The sequence below is a fragment of the Nuphar pumila genome, chromosome 12, assembly GCF_984573655.1.
Source record: "Nuphar pumila chromosome 12, dmNupPumi1.hap1.1, whole genome shotgun sequence".
Lineage (NCBI taxonomy): Eukaryota > Viridiplantae > Streptophyta > Magnoliopsida > Nymphaeales > Nymphaeaceae > Nuphar > Nuphar pumila.
In genome coordinates, this window is record NC_143260.1 from 7990054 (window position 1) to 8004494 (window position 14441).

Below are 14441 nucleotides of genomic sequence, written 5' to 3' on the forward strand. Positions count from 1 at the left end.
CAAATTATTAATTCCAATTCAAGAAACACGTGAACTAAGCTATCTAAATTATGGAAGACCTGCACTAAATAAATCTTGGAGCTTGTGTTGCTTCAACTGCCATGTCGGTAAGCAGACGTCTGAGTCAAACTACTTCTATGGTCGAGGTTGCCATGACTCGTTGTTTAGCTTCGATGTACAAAAGAGAGACATTTTGTTGCTTTTTGCACCTCCATAAAATGAAAGATTCACCTAAGAAAACAAAAAAACCAGTGGTTGAGTGTTTATTATTTGAATTACCTCCTCAGTCAGCACCGATATATGTAATTAAATCTAATAAAGATGAAGCGGATAAAAAAGGCCTCATGAAAGAGAGAACTTAATGTATTTAATAATAAACAAATCTGCTCTCATGTGAACAGAGGTGGGAGCATGCTGAAATTGGCTATCTGTGTGTGCAATGTCTGGTCTAGTAATAGAAAGATAGAAAAGTGCTTCGATAAACTATCTATAAAGAGTGAGATCATCAAAAGGTTCTCCATCATCAATTTTCATTTTAATGTTGACAACTTCTGGAGTGTTCACTTTCTTCACATATGTAATTTCAGACTTGAAAACAATATCAAAGGTAAATTTAGATTGAGATATCAAATACCCATGAGGGGAACAAACAACTTTAATTCCTAAAAGAATATCTTAATAAACCTAAGTCAGTCATTTCAAAATGAGTTTTAAGAAGAGTTTTGATGTTTGTAACTCCTTGTTTGTCGCCTTCAGTGATGATCAATTCATTCACATAGAGAAGAAGGACAATAATTCTTGCATCATAATTCTTAATAAACAAAGCAATGTCAATCAAACAAGATTGAAAGCCAATATCAAGCATAACATGACTAAATCTGTCATATTAGGCTTTCGGTGCCTATTTAAGGCCATAAAAAGCTTTTTCTAAACGAAGAGCTTTACCCTTAGGGATACTAATACTAGGTGAAGCTTTCATGTATACTTTTTTAATTAGATTTTTATTGAGAAAAGTATTTTTGACATCCATCTAAAATATGAGCCATTTTCTAATGGAGGCTAAAACTATTAAAGTTTTGATAATAGTTATACGAGCAATGAGGGCAAGAGTTTCTTCATAATCGATGTCGTATTCTTGGGCATAATCTTTAGCCACTAAACAAGATTTACACCTTTCAAGAGTTTCGTCACTATTGGTTTTGACTTTGTAAACTCATCGACAACCTAAAGGTTTTTTACCTGGAGGAATATCTTGAATAGTCCAAGTGTTAGCCTTTTCTAATGCGTCCAATTTTGTTTTCATGACTTCTACCCATTCTATATGGTTTTTGACTTGAGAATAGGATGACAATTCTATATATGATTGTATTAATGAAATAATTGTCCTGTATGTGGATGAAAATGATTTGTATGACACAAATTTTTTAGAAGGTCTAGAATTTTTGATGACCTTCTGATTGGTACTTCAGAATATTTTTCTAATGCACATGGAAGATTTGTCTCTCTACATCTTGAATATTGTAGACTAACGTTCCTATGGGTTTGCTCTTAATTATCGACATTACATTCAACATCAATAAGACTTTGATCATTGTCAAACTCACATTCAATATCACATTCATTGGATTTTGAAGTCAAATCTATTAAAAAGGAATATTTAGTGACTTTCTTAGATTTTTTAAATTCAAAAAAACTTTCATTCTCTTGGAAAGATATATTTCTTGATACATATAATTTTCCATTTTAGAAATCAAAACACCTATAGCCTTTTTTATTATCAGCATATCCTAAGAAGGCACACAGAATCGCATGGGGAGAAAGTTTGTCATTCTTGTTGGTGAAAACAAAATGTTTGCATCCAAAGACTCTTAATCTAGAATAATTAGGAGATAAGTTGACAACTTTTTTTAATTAGAGTTATATTTTTTAAAGAGCAAGATGGAATTCGATTAATTAGATAGGTAGCAGTTAGGGCACCTTCTGACCAAAAACCTTTTGGAACTTGATTTGCAATTAGTAAAGTCCTAGTGGTTTTCATAACGTGTCGATGTTTACATTCGGCCAGACAATTTTGTTATGGTGTGTGTGGACATAATCTTTGATGTGTGATGTCATGTAAATTGAGATAGTCTTTGAATTCATTGGACATAAATTCACCCCCTGAATCAGTGCAGAAAATGAAAATATCATTTTAAATTTTATTTTTAGCTATTTTATGAAATGTTTGAAAGTGTGAAAAGACCTCAGATTTATGCTTAAGAAAGTAAATCCAAGTATGCCTAGAAAAGTCATCAACAAAAATTACATAATATGCATATCCATCTTTTGAAATGACCGGTGCAGGACCTCAAACATCCAAATGTATTAACTCAAGTGGTTTGAAAACAAAAGTTCCATCATGAAACAATAATCTTTTCATTTTACTAAGGATGCAGTCTTTTCAAGTAAAACTTTCAGAATTACAAAATTTTCCTAAACTTGAAAATTGTTGGATTTTAGATATATGAGGCTGGCCAAGTCTTTTGTGCCACAAATCCAATTCTATTTTTTGAACATCATAACAAAAAGCATTCTTGGGCAATTCTAAAAAGTCCATATAATAAAGTACTTCTCTATGACCATCCTCAATCAGCTTCCCTAACTGGCGATCTTATACCTAACAACCATGAGAAGAGAAGAAGATATTATACTCATAATCACATATTTGAGAAACAAATAAAAGATTTAGATTTAGTTTATGAATATATCTAACTTCTGGGATAAAGAATTTTTTGGACTTATGAAGTTTTTTGAAATTTCCTACTCCTTTTATTTCAAGAGATGTACCATCAGCTGTAAAAACTTTTGACACATTTGAGTTATTTTTAAGACATTCGGATAAGTTATTGATATTCAGAGTCATATGAAAGGAAACACCAGAGTCAAGAAGCCAAGGAAAGTTATCTAAATTGGAAAATGATGCAATAGCTGCTCCAGTTGAGGAGGATGCCCCCTTGAGAAGAGGTTGAAGAATCTTCATTAATGGAGTCATAGATATATGTGCATCTTGATCTTTTGATTCTGATTCAACAAATGCAACTCTCTTTTCTTCTCTTCTTTTTAACTTTGGACATTGAGGCATATAGTGTCCCGACTCATGATAATGGTGGCAAATGACTTTTCTTTTGTCAAAGTCACCATTTTATCTATCAAAGTGGGGTGGCCTATAAGTACACATATAGTTTTCTGGTCTAGACACAGCTAGAACGAAATCATCTTCAGATTTTGGAGAATTTTGTTTAAGTCTATTTTCCTCCATAGTCAATTCCTCTATAGTATCAACGATAGAAGGAACCTTTCTACAATATAAAAGAGCTGATTTGGTTGACTCAAATTTCAACCTTAAACCATTTACAAATTGATAAAAATGTTTCATATTGAGTTGCTTTTGACAAATCTCGATATCTTCGGCACAATGTCATTTGGGCTCAATAAGAGTCAATTCTTCCCAAAGTTCGGATAACTCATTGTAGTATTCTCTAATAGTTTTATCTTTTCGAGCCATCATTCAAACTTTGTCTTGAAAATTGCACATATGTGCAATATTTTTAAGGGAATACATATTTCTAAGGTATTCCTAAGCTTTATCGGCATATTCAATTTTGGCAAGGCTAGAGCATTTCTTAATGCCCATGCTATTAATTAGCGATGGCATACTTTTTGCGTGCCCTATCCTCCACTCTTTCCATTTTTTCTCATAAGTGGCCAAGGCCTTACTCTTCTCTCCTTTCGTAAGAGGAACTTCTTTGTCATCATTAAATTTTGTGAGAACTAGTTTAGGTTCCGAATCAGAACCATCGACTATACCACACAACCCTTTTCTCCTAATATGGTGCTTTATGATGGAAGCCCACGTTACAAAATTAGTGTCATTTAATTTCATGGGCATGATGGTGATCTTATCATTGTCATCCATCTTGTAAGGGTGAGAAGAAAATAAAATATAGGTAGGAGAAGAAAAGGAAAGAAAAAGAGAGATAAGAGAGGAGAAGAATAAGTACAAACACAAATTTTCGTAGCCCATCTTCCTCTAAGCACTTTCCTTCTTCAGCGAGTATCACTTGAACCATGAACAAGAGCATGAATTACTCTTTACAAAGGAGGCACAAAAAATGAGGTGAAAAATCTCTAAGATCTAAAATCTTTAAGGCTTTGATACCATGTAATGAAATGGTTGCCTTCCACAAAAGCACAAAAAACTCACAAAGGGTGTCTATTGAAGATACTACAAGCATAACCCATAAAAGGGTATAAATGAAAGAACACACTAAAAATATTAATATTTTATTTCTCACAAGAAATGCTTAAGAAATATTAAATAACAAAAGAGAGGGGATCACCCCTATTTGTACATGATATCGTTGGATCTAGTCTAACGACTCTAATTATAGCCGTTGGACTAGGTCCAACGACTATAATCTAGTCAATTCCTACTTGGGACTTGACTAGTTTATAACATCTAGTTCAAACTGAACTAGATAATAAAACAGAAAATAAAAGAAAAAGAAATTTAATAAAAATAATATATATAATAATAATATTATATATATGTTACATTTTACATTTTAACATATAGGAGATGATGTTCGAGAATAAGTCTTTTGGAGATGGCTGCAGTTAGTGATTCACCAAACGAAATGAGAGAAATCAGGTGGCTACAGAAAGGCGGGATTGAAAGACAACATACCCCTTTGTGAGAAAACATTGATAGGGTATTCATGATGTCATATTCAACAAGACAAAATGTGAAATTGTGTGTTACAAGACATGATGTTCTATTGACAGAACGTGAAATTGTGTGTGACAAGACACAATGTTCTGTTAGTAATAATCAATAAAACAATAACAACATAACACATATGGGTTTTGAGCATACTTTAATTTGGTAGTGCGAATTGAGTGGGACTTTCGAGTTTAATAAGTACTTTTATAATAAGTTGCATGATAAAAGGGTATGCAGAAAAGTATAAATACCACAACTACAGAGTGGTGGGGGTAAGAAGACAAAACTAACCCTGAAATAGATATGCATGTCAATGTATACATGGTGTTGTGTTCAACACGATCAATTGAAAGTGTGAATCACAAGGTATGATATTCAATGACTAGTATTCTGGTGATAACTACAATACGAGGTTGACCATTTAAAATTAAAAAAACAGGAGAGCTACACAATGGCGGGGTAAAAACACAAACCCACCTTTACATGAGAAAACAACAATAAAACATTCATAATTCTATCTTCAACAGGATGGATATTGTTAGAGATTGATCGAATGAAATCACAAAAATTGGAAACCTACACGTTAGCAGTGTAAAAAAACAAACCTATCCCTGTATGACATGACAATAACATGGCAACAAGTATTTTTGTGATGCCATGTTCAACAAGATATAACATAAAATTATGAATGATAGGAGATGATGTTCGAGAACAAGTATTTTGGTGATGATTGCAGTTAGTGATTGACTGAGCAAAATAAGAGAAATAAGGTGGCTACACAAAGGCGAGGTAGAAAGACAAACATACCCCTATTTGAGAAAACAATGATAGGGTATTCATGATGTCATCTTCAACAAGATGGAATATCAAATTGTGTATGACAAGATGATGTTCTGTTGATGGAATATGAAATTGTGTCTGACAAGACACAATGTTCTGTTAGTTATACTCAATGAAGCTCTAACAACATAACCCATGTGGGTTTTGAACATATTTTAATTTGGTAGTGCAAATTGAGTGTGACTTTCAACTCTAACAGGTACTTTTATAATAAGTTGCATGAGAAAAGGGTTTGCAGAAAGATATAAATACCACGACTATATAGTGATGGGGTAGACAAACAAAACTACCCATAAAATAAATATGTATGTCGATGTATACATGGTGTTGTGTTCAACACAATTAATTGAAAGTGTAAATCACATGGTATGATGTTCAACGACTAGTATTCTGGTGATAACTATGAAATAAGACAAATAGGTGAGCTATACCAAAGTAGGGTAAAAAGACAAACCTACCCTTATGTATGAAAACAACAAGATATTCATAATGCTATCTTCAACAAGATGGAATATAAAACTGAGTGACAAGATACGATGTTCAGTTTGTTATTATCCTTAAAACTTTAGCTATATGATATATGTGAGATTTCACCACTCTAACAAGGACTACACGATGGTTGCGGTAAAAAGACAAAACTACCCATAAATTTGATTTTTATGTTGATTCATACATGGTGTTGTTAAGAAGAACAAATTTGAAAATGTGGATGATACTATACAATGTTAAACAACAATTACGTTGGTGATGGATATTTTTAGAGATTGACCAGATAAAATGAGAGAATTTGGAAACCAACATATTGGCAGGGTAAAATGACAAACCTATCCCTGTTTGACAAGACAATAACAAGACAACAAATATTTTGGTGACACCAATTTAAAAAAGACAAACCTATCCCTGTATGATAGGAGATGATGTTCGAGAACAAGTCTTTTGGTGATGGCTGCAGTTAGTGATTCACAAGATGAAATGAGAGAAATAAGGTGGCCAGAGAAAGGTGGGGTTGAAAGACAAAATACCCCTTTATGAGAAAACAATGATAGGGTATTCATGATGTCATATTCAACAAGACGAAATGTGAAATTGTGTGTGACAAGACACGATTACAGAATGGTTGGGTAGGAAGATAAAACTACCATTGAAATTGATATGTATATCGATGTATACATGACATCATGTTCAACATGATCGTGTGGAAGTGTGAAATCCTAAGAGTACTAAAAAACAACATAGCAAGAGCTTAGGAGATGATGAAAATTCAGTTTAACAAAAGAAGAAAGGACAACAAATTCAAGGTTAATTAATGATTGGGTATGGCTTAAGAAAATGTGAGCTCATAAGCAGAAGAACATGCATTCAAAGTCTAACTCCAAATTAGTACCATAATACTATGGATCATTCCAAGTTGAAGCCAGAATAGGTAAGGCAGCTTATAGGTTGAAATTACCAAGGGGTTCCAAAATACATTATGTTTTTCATGTTTCACAACTTAAACTGAACAGGGGAGAGCTACCTCAAGAGATTTTACCACTAGAAGAAGAAATGCAACATATTAGTCATTCAGAGCATGGTTAGAAAGAAAGGAAATCAACAAGAAGATTGACGGTCGAGTAAGACAAAGAAGGAGAGGTCATGGTTTCATGGATGGAGGAAAAAGAATTCTTTAAAAGATTTTCAGATTTTACCTTTGAGGACAAAGGGTAAGGGAAGTAGTGGTGGGCTGATGTGAACCTAAGACAAGCACAACACTAAGGGGCACAACAACTGACAAGGCGCTGCCACAGCGATTTAAGCCACCGAGTAGTTGATATGGCGCACATGGGTAGAACCGTTAGGCAACAAGCCACCTCAGCAAAACCGAATCTAAGGGAAGCAATCAGCATGACACACATGGGGGAGGCCACTTCAGTGCAACAACATCAGGCTGGTAGGGACACTTGGGAAACCGGGCTGATTTGTGAACAAACTTGGACGGAAACTAGTTTGGCGGGTTTGTGTTCTTGCAACATATAAATACTTAAGGCCTTGATTTATAATCATCTTTGGAAAATTGAATAAAGTGTTGAGCTTAGTTGATAATCGACATTTCTTCTCATTGTGAGAATTCAGAGTGTTTGGTGAACCAAACCTCTTGGTCCAAGGAGACCAACCGTGTGTTGGCCAACTTAGAATAGGATGACAACTAGGCAGCGTCCTCAGCCAACCCATCGCACAACCAGTGAACGTGGGAGCAACGTGGATGAGCTCAATCATGAGGAAGAGTCTCTTAAAGCACGGCTTCCATTGTGGTTCTACCACTATCATCATTGTTGCAAAAGAGTGTCAAGAACATAGTGCTCATCCGACGACCTAGATTGGTGCATGCATCGAAACCACTGCAGTCGGCGTGCAACTGTGGAGTCTCCCCGTGCTTGCCGACTTTGAAGGGAGGCTTTCGTCTTACAAACGTGCAAGACACACTAATGTTGCAGACAGTGCTGCAACCATTTCAAGATTGACCATAGGACCAAGACCGAGTTCTTGCTATAACAGCTGAAGAACCTCCCTTAGCAGAGATTTTGGCATACCGAATCCGGTGTGCTTGACATCCATATGCACCAGACTTAATTATGCGTGCACAACTTATTGAATTTGCCTGCGCAGCTTACACATTGTCGCACTGTCATGTGCGCTACCACATGTGCTTGATGCGCAATGCTTAGCTAGCATCCTACTGCAGTTATAACAGTGTTGTGCACAGCCGCGTGCGTTTGATGCGCAACGCTCATCCAGCATTGTAATTTTGTTCTTTCTAGCTTATGGTTGGTTTACACACTAACACACAAGTGGCGCCCCTCACTAGCTCTCGGGCGCAAGAGGAGCTTAGGAACTTGGAGTTTATTTTTGATCAACCGTCCGCACTTCCAGAGGTTGAGGATCTTCATAAAGGTCCTAAGCTTTCAAAAATAGATCCTAAAAATATGGTCCCACCAAAGGGCAAGTATTGCTTATCTTAAGATTTTTTTTCCTTCTCTTAATTGTTATATAAATAACATTGACATTGTTAGCTTTGAGGTTGATGGTGATAGGCATCTTAACCTATTTCTTTTTTAGTGCGATGAGTTGATCAATGCAATGAATGAAATCCTAGCTATTGTGGATGGGTCCCACATTTTTTTCATTCCCTTTGATGCTCGTGATGAACATCACATGAGGTTAAAGAACACACACACATATATATATATATATATATATATATATATATATATATATATATATATATATATATATATATATTCATTTTCATCCCAAAGCATTTCCGTCTGTACAGGGATGAGAGTGGACTGGACTGGACTGGGGTGGGGGTGGGGGGACAAGGTCTCCCCCATTTCATGTCTTCCATCCTCGGTCTAAACAGGGTGGGGTGGGGGTGGGGCCCATTTCCTTTCCTTTCGCTCCTGCCACCTTCCGCCTTCTGCCATTATTACCTTTTGCCGTTAGAAAAATGAGATGAAGGCGATGAGAGAAAGGAGCTCGAGCGGCTTGTTAAGAGAATGAGAGGAATTTGAAAAAAGGTTTTATGTTAGGGTTAAAAAAAAAGTATATATATATATATATATAATTTTATAATATGTATAAAAATATAATAATAATTGTTTAACGGAGATCTGTAATTGAGGACGGGGCGAGGCGAGGCGGGGCGGGCCCCATTTTCTCCCGGTCCACTGCCATCCCTACCTCCCGATCCTATGACCCTCTCTCGTTTCTTTCGTTAGGGTTCTTTCGCCCCCTCAGAACCCTGCAAATTAGGGTTTTTTCCTGCGATGGCGTTTCACCATCCTCCCTTAGAAACTGTCTCCAATTTCCCCTCCCTCAATGCCGGTGGAGTCTTCATCTTCGAATCCTCAAATTCGATCCCCAAACGTAGCAGCAGTAGGGCGGCGCCCTCTTCCAAGAGGGACCGCTCCCATGGCAGAAATCTCGACTATTTCCGCGGGATTAGGGTTTACATCGGGCCCATGAATTCGGCCTATTCCTGCCCGGAGATCGATCGGAGGAATCCCGCAAAGAAAGGAGGAGGGAAGGGCTGGGATGGTTGGATGCATTCCTGTTTCGAGGCTTCACCGAGGGCGAAGGATGGGGAGGACGATCAGCAGGGTTTTGTGCAGAACGGATGGATATATTCCCATTTCTCGGCGCCGGTTCAGTCCAGCACGGCGACGAAGGATAGGGAGGGAGATAATCAGGATTACTGCGTGAACGTGGGGTACGCGATTCGGACGTTGAGAGAGGAGCTTCGTGACGTTTTCTACAAGGAACCCAGTTTTGATATCTATAGGTGAGAGGTTTTTTTTTGCCTGAATTTTGACCCTTTTTTGTTTGAATTATGGTCGCTTTGATCATTTTTGTTACTGAGCTCAATCTTCTATGTTTTCTCTTCCTTATCCGGTTTTAGTTTTTATGGAATTTCCTTTCGAGATAGATTTGGTGTTTTCAGGGTTTCGTTCCATGAATTGGGTTTCAATTTTGTGGGTTTTGAGGCTTCAGGGGATTGAATTCCATCACTCTATTATTGGGGAAAATCCTACTTTGTTTCGGAGGTCATGGTTGAACATTAGATGCCGTCGCGAGTTTTTGGTCTCATTCTGTTAACTTCTGTATATTAGAGGTGTGAATTGAAGATGGTTGTGTCTTTGCAATGGTGTTCATAGAATATGCAATTTAGGTTCAGAATTGTCCTATTCATGAATCATGGGGAATCCAAAACTTTCGAATTAGCGTAATGCTGCAAACTATTGATTGATTAATTTGATTGCATGGCTGCTGACTGCTATCTTTATTGTTTATATCAGGAAAGTTGAGTGTATGCCACTCAGGGAGATATAAAAGATTACGCCTTTTTGGTATAGAATGTTCTGTTAGTCTTCCGCCGGGTCATGGTATTACTCTTTGTTGGCAGAGAATGACTGTTAGCCTCTTCATGAAAAGCATATTTGAGTGTGTGGTCTCTTTTTCCATCGTGTAGATTGTGTAGCAACTGTTCTGACAAGTATCTCTATGTGGGTTATGTTAATTCCTAATGGAAGATAGTGCATCTATTTAGGTCTTTGAGGGTTTCGCTTCATTATGTGTGCAATGAATCCTCGGTTGGGATTTGGGTGATCTAGTTACAAAATAGAAACTGACCTGGTTGTTTTGTACAAAGTTTCTACTCATCTAATTTGTGCTGTTCCATCTAGTATGTTATATATCTTGACCTTCTTTTCTCTTTCTTTTTCCAAACGATTCTCTCTTATTATTTCGGGATTGTGATTAGTTAGGAGAACTCTACAGCTAGCCAAGAAATTTGTGTAGTAGTAGATGATAGATCCTTAGACAGGCTCATGATTAGCAATGTCCATTGCTATGAAAATGGTTTGCTGTATTCCTTTGAGTTCCCTTTCATGAGGGTGGAATTGCTAGATAGTGTATCTTTGTGACATAGATGTGAGAAAGCCAGTAGCATCATTGGAAAAAGTCATGTTTATTGATGATATCTTTAAATTATCCAAGATGCGAGAAAGCCTTAATATCGCTAGGGCATTGGATTCTGAGGTCACAAGTGGGAGTTTAAGATGAGTGAACCAGCTTATCCAAAACTAAGACTTTTCAATAAACTCCTTTCAATTCTTTAATTACTATCTCATCTTTGGTAGAAGTTCAGAGTGGCTTCAATCTGCATGCTTTGAGCTCACAGTAATTTGAAAGAACTTCATAGCCGGTAAAGAAATTTGTGGTGTACTTTTAGAATCCTTGTTTAGCCATGTAATCAATATAAGTGTGGAAATATCTATTCCTGGTGTTCCTGGTCATGTGGGGTGAGAAAGAGCAGGCAGTGAATGAAAATGTCACTGTTGATCCATTTGCAATACGTGAATGGGATTTTTGAGAAATCCCTTGACTTCTTTTGGTAAAAAGGGACAAATTTTCAAATCAACCAGTTAATTATCTATTATTTAATTTACTGCTCCTTTATATTGCAAAGTTAGTCCAGAGTCAAATGTTTCTAATCCAATTGTGCATAAGTGAAGGTTCCTTATTAGCTATGTAATATAATTGCCATTTCTTAATACAGAGAATATCAAAATGAAGGATAGAGGGAGTAATCAAGAAGTTTCAACTGTGTATTAACAGTCAACCCCTGATAGATGCTTCCATCAGAACAGTTACTTATTTGCGAATAGGTGTATGATTAATATTAGTATTGATTAGTTCATGACTCAGGATCTTTGTCTCATTTTTTTTACAGTACTTTTTGACATTGGAATGTTCATATCTTAGAATCTTTGTTTTATCTCTAATACAGCTTTTTCCATTGATGCTAAAAAAAAAGGAAAATAAAATAAAAGGAAAAATACATTGTTTGAGCATATTTTTCAAAAAGGAATGAAAGTTTTTTGCTTCAACAAGTCATTTTCATACCATGATCTCATCAGTAGAAGATGTGAACTGGGAATTTGCTTTTAGTTTTTCCCAGGAAGAACATATAGGAAATGTGGTAATATGATTCAAAGTTCAAACCCATGTGGTACTGTATTTAAACTGCTGAGCGAAGCAAATTTTGTTACAGTTTTTTCATGAAATAGATACCAATTTCATTTAAGGCTAAGACTAACAACAAAATGGCATTTATTTATTTAGTAGCTGGAAGTTCGTTATCTTGTTGACCAGTGGTTTCTTTTATCTATAACCCACTGTTTGTTGTTTCTTTTACCAAATTTTAAATGGGACTATATTTTTCTGATTTTTTTCTTGCATTTGTATATGTAGAGAGGACATCGTGTTCAAAGATCCTCTCAACCCATTTTAGGGCATAGACAACTACAAAACGATCTTCTGGGCTCTAGGCCTCTACTGCCGGATATTCTTCAAGGCATTGTGGGTGGACATATTGAGCATATATATGGCAGCCCGTTGAGAATGTGATAATGATCCGTTGGATCGCACATGGCACGCCGCGTGTCTTTTGGAATAGCCATGGTCGCTTTGATGGAACATCTGAATACAAGCTTGATAGCAATGGCATGATTTATGAGCACAGAATTGACAATGTTGCTTTCAACTCTCCCCTCCAAGTTCAGAGTCTTGATTGTAGAAGAACTTATACAGTCACTCGGTTGCCCTTCAACACCTCGGCCCACTTATTTCGAGTTTTTGCCAGAGGCCAATACGACGGATAAACAGGTACACAGTCAGCCTGAGTTTTGCTTAGAGTTGTGCTGTGAAGCTTCAAAAGAGCGTTTTTAGTACCAGGAGAACTTTGTAAATGTTGTCCTCTTTATAAGTCTATAAGAGCTTGCTTATAATTTCACTGTATAATATCTTGTATAGTTAAATGCTTTTTTTCTTTCCCTTCAGATTATATATGTATACGTATCTTTTTACACTTGGTCATTGAGAACATATTAAAAAAATCTATAAATATATACATTAATTTACCTAGCATAGAATCTTCGTCTAGGTTACATTTGTAAATTACATCTTCTAGGTGCCTTTATTAGATTGCATTTGTAAAGTATTGGTTTATCAGTTTGAGGGTGATAAATCCTTATAACAATCCATTTATCAGGCCAGGGATGATGACATAACTAAAAGCCATGGTAATGGGCTCCACTGATTGCTACAATTAATGGTGGAGACAGTGATAAATGATGATAAGGCTTGTCACCTGATCCACTCTCTAAGGACGCGTTTGGAAGCAAGAAAAATTCTCATAGGAAAAGAAATTTTTGCTTATGAAAAGTTTTGCTATGCTAACTTTTCTAAATGATTTTTTTTCACTTGTTTGTGTAGCATGAGAAAAATGGAATGAAAAATGTGGGGGGAGCCAGCACACCATGAGATCTCAGAGGCGAGTTTGGTATCCAAGGGGATCAAACTGGGTCTAGTGAGCCACTCAAGCGAAGGTTTAGCTAATGAAAAATGAAACCTCAATTTTGCCTTGATCGTAGTCGAAGCTGCCTGAATACCTCTTGTTGGAGGTTGTAGAAGCCGTTGGGGATCTTGGTTGTCCTGAAGGGGTCACCGTCCTGCACAATGATGAGGTGGTAGGGCTGGAAGAAGGGCCTCCACAACATCTCCAAGAAATTGAGGTTCCTGATCATCGTGATCATGATGTGGAGCTCGTCCTTCAGCATGGGAGTCACCAGAATACCCGCCATCCCTGTCTTCTTTCTTGTCTTTTCTTCTTCTTACCGGCCGTTTTTGTTGCTGGCACACCCGCCATAGCCAGCACGTTTTACAGCGATGGCTGGTGAGGCGTTCAGGCGGTCGATGGTGAGCCTCACCATCTCCAGAGAGAGAGAGAGAGAGAGAGAGAGAGAGAGAGAGAGAGAGAGAGAACATTCTTCCACCACCCTAGGTGGATGTTTCCTATAAAAAATGTAATTTTTAGAAAAACTTTTTCTTTGAATTTTTTTCTCGTTTGGAGGTCGAAAAAACTGTACTTTTTTCTTTCCTATATTTTTCTCACTTTCAAATGTGCCCTGCAATCTAGTTTAGGCTTCAGAGTCCAAGTCTCAGTTCCCCGCTTTATGCACCGAGGCATCAGCTGTCTTTGTTCCGGGCCACTTGGACCAGGTCACCTTAGACTGATCCCGTACCACATACATAGAGTCAATTTGGACCCGGTATGACCCCAAGCCATTCCAAACCTCATCCTAGCTGTACATTCTGAACTCTTGATTTTTATTTCATAGATTTAGATGCAAACCATTTGCTCTATATAACTTGGAAATTGTTGTACTTTTTTTTTTCGGGTGGAAAGAGTTTTCCCCTCCCTATACAGAGGCGTCTTCCTTACTAAACAACAAGATCG

The 14441-nt window shown here is 36.8% G+C and overlaps 1 pseudogene across 1 annotated transcript; it reads left to right on the top strand.

Moving 5' to 3' along the window:
• Positions 1-9376: 9376 nt before the first annotated feature.
• On the top strand, positions 9377-13073 carry LOC149819863 (uncharacterized; annotated as a pseudogene). Its single transcript, XR_016426538.1, has 2 exons — positions 9377-9923; positions 12395-13073. The product of XR_016426538.1 is annotated as an uncharacterized LOC149819863 (transcript).
• Positions 13074-14441: the final 1368 nt, after the last annotated feature.